This window comes from Triticum urartu, chromosome 1, assembly GCF_003073215.2.
Source record: "Triticum urartu cultivar G1812 chromosome 1, Tu2.1, whole genome shotgun sequence".
NCBI classification, from domain to species: domain Eukaryota; kingdom Viridiplantae; phylum Streptophyta; class Magnoliopsida; order Poales; family Poaceae; genus Triticum; species Triticum urartu.
The window spans coordinates 447,759,992-447,763,726 of record NC_053022.1 but is presented as its reverse complement, the minus strand read 5'-3'; positions in this window follow the sequence as shown (position 1 = coordinate 447,763,726).

Here is a 3,735-nt window from a genome sequence, read left to right as displayed (position 1 = left end):
CAAGTTGATCCACGTGATCTATTCCTTAGCCGTGTGCGGCGCCCCAGCCACCATAGTCCTCGATAATACTGTAGCGGAGTTTAGGCGAAGCCCTGCTGCTGTAGTACATCAAGATCGTCACCACGCCGTCGTGCTGACGGAACTCTTCCCCGACACTTTGCTGGATCGGAGTCCGGGGATCGTCATCGAGCTGAACGTGTGCTCGAACTCGGAGGTGCCGTAGTTTCGGTGCTTGATCGGTTGCATCGTGAAGACGTACGACTACTTCCTCTACGTTGTGTCAACGCTTCCGCAGTCGGTCTACGTGGGTACGTAGACAGCACTCTCCCCTCTCGTTGCTATGCATCACCATGATCTTGCGTGTGCGTAGGAATTTTTTTGAAATTACTACGAAACCCAACAGTGGTATCAGAGCCTAGGTTATTTATGTTGATGTTATATGCACGAGTAGAACACAAGTGAGTTGTGGGCGATATAAGTCATACTGCCTACCAGCATGTCGTACTTTGGTTCGGCGGCATTGTTGGACGAGACGACCCGGACCAACCTTACGCGTACGCTTACGCGAGACCGGTTACCCCGACGTGCTTTGCACACAGGTGGCTTGCGGGCGACTGTCTCTCCAACTTTAGTTGAACCAAGTGTGGCTACGCCCGGTCCTTGCGAAGGTTAAAACGGAGTCTATTTGACAAACTATCGTTGTGGTTTTGATGCGTGGGTGAGATTGGTTCTTGCTTAAGCCCGTAGCAGCCACGTAAAACTTGCAACAACAAAGTAGAGGACGTCTAACTTGTTTTTGCAGGGCATGTTGTGATGTGATATGGTCAAGACATGATGCTGAATTTTATTGTATGAGATGATCATGTTTTGTAACTGAGTTATCGGCAACTGGCAGGAGCCTTATGGTTGTCGTTTTATTGTATGCAATGCAATCGCGATGTAATGCTTTACTTTATTACTAAGCGGTAGTGATAGTCGTGGAAGCATAAGATTGGCGAGACGAGAACGATGCTACGATGGAGATCAAGGTGTCGCGCCGGTGACGATGGTGATCACGACGGTGCTTCGGAGATGGAGATCACAAGCACAAGATGATGATGGCCATATCATATCACTTATATTGATTGCATGTGATGTTTATCCTTTTATGCATCTTATCTTGCTTTGATTGACGGTAGCATTATAAGATGATCTCTCACTAAATTATCAAGAAGTGTTCTCCCTGAGTATGCACCGTTGCCAAAGTTCGTCGTGCCCAGACACCACGTGATGATCGGGTGTGATAAGCTCTACGTCCATCTACAACGGGTGCAAGCCAGTTTTTGCACACGCGGAATACTCAGGTTATACTTGACGAGCCAAGCATATACAGATATGGCCTCGGAACACGGAGACCGAAAGGTCGAGCGTGAATCATATAGTAGATATGATCAACATAGTGATGTTCACCAATGAAACTACTCCATCTCACGTGATGATCGGACATGGTTTAGTTGATTTGGATCACGTGATCACTTAGAGGATTAGAGGGATGTCTATCTAAGTGGGAGTTCTTAAGTAATATGATTAAATTGAACTTAAATTTATCATGAACTTAGTCCTGGTAGTATTTTGCAAATTATGTTGTAGATCAATAGCTCGCGTTGTTGCTTCCCTGTGTTTATTTTGATATGTTCCTAGAGAAAATTGTGTTGAATGATGTTAGTAGCAAAGATGCGGATTGGATCCGTGATCTAAGGTTTATCCTCATTGCTGCACAGAAGAATTATGTCCTTGATGCACCGCTAGGTGACGGACCTATTACAGGAGCAGATGCAGACGTTATGAAAGTTTGGCTAGCTCAATATGATGACTACTTGATAGTTTAGTGCACCATGCTTAATGGCTTAGAATCGGGACTTCAAAGACGTTTTGAACGTCATGGAGCATATGAGATGTTCCAGGAGTTGAAGTTAATATTTCAAGCAAATACCCGAGTTGAGAGATATGAAGTCTCCAACAAGTTCTATAGCCAAAAGATGGAGGAGAATCGCTCAACTAGTGAGCATGTGCTCAGATTGTCTGAGTACTACAATCGCTTGAATCAAGTGGGAGTTAATCTTCCAGATAAGATAGTGATTGACAGAATTCTCTAGTCACCATCACCAAGTTAGTAGAACTTCGTGATGAACTATGATATGCAAGGGATAACGGAAACGATTCCCAAGCTCTTCGTAATGCGGAAATTGATGAAGGTAGAAATCGAGAAAAACATCAAGTGTTGATGGTAGACAAGACCACTAGTTTCAAGAAAAGGGCAGAGGGAAGAAGGGGAACTTCAAAAAGAACAGCAAGCAAGTTGCTGCTCAAAGTGAAGAAGCCCAAGTCTGATCCTAAGCCTGAGACTAAGTGCTTCTACTTCAAGAGGGACTGGTCACTGGAAGCGGAACTACCCCAAGTGATTGGCAGATAAGAAGGATGGCAAAGTGAACATAAGTATATTTGATATACATGTTATTGATGTGTACTTTACTAGTGTTTATAGCAACCCCTCGGTATTTGATACTAGTTCAGTTGCTAAGATTAGTAACTCGAAACGGGAGTTGCAGAATAAACAGAGACTAGTTAAGGGTGAAGTGACGATGTGTGTTCGAAGTGGTTCCAAGATTGATATGATCATCATCGCACACTCCCTATACTTTCGGGATTAGTGTTGAACCTGAATAAGTGTTATTTGGTGTTTGCGTTAAGCATGAATATGATTTGATCATGTTTATTGTAATACGGTTATTCATTTAAGTAAGAGAATAAATTGTTGTTCTGTTTACATGAATAAAACCTTATATGGTTACACACCCAATGAAAATAGTTCGTTGGATCTCGATCGTAGTGACACACATAATCATAATATTGAAACCAAAAGATGCATAGTTAATAATGATAGTGCAACTTATTTGTAGCACTGCTGTTTAGGTCATATTGGTGTAAAGCGCATGAAGAAACTCCATGCTGATGGGATTTTGGAATCACTTGATTATGAATCACTTGATGCTTGCAAACCATGCCTCATGGGCAAGATGACTAAGACTCCGTTCTCCGGAGCGAGCAACTGACTTATTGGAAATAATACATACTGATGTATGCGGTCCGATGAGTGTTAAGGCTCACGGCAAGTATCGTTATTTTCTGAACTTCAAAGATGATTTGAGAAGATATGGGTATATCTACTTGATGAAACATAAGTCTGAAACATTTGAAAAGTTCAAAGAATTTCAGAGTGAAGTGGAAAATCATTGTGACAAGAAAATAAAGTTTCTACGATCTGATCGCGGAGACAAATATTTGAGTTACGAGTTTCGTCTTCAATTAAAACAATGTGGAATAGTTTCACAAACTCATGCCACATGGAACACCACAGCATAATGGTGTGTCCGAACGTCATAACCGTACTTTATTGGATATAGTGCAATCTATGATGTCTCTTACCGATCTACCACTATTGTTTTGGGGTTATGTATTAGAGATAGCTGCAGTCACGTTAAATAGGGCACCATCTAAGTCCGTTGAGACGACACAATCTGAACTGTGGTTTGGCAAGAAACCAAAGTTGTCGTTTCTTAAAGTTTGGGACTGCGATGCTTATGTGAAAAAGTTTCAACATGATAAGCTCGAACCCAAATCGGAGAAGTAAATATTCATAGGATATCCAAAGGAAACTATTGGATACACCTTCTATCACAGATCCGAAGGCAAGAC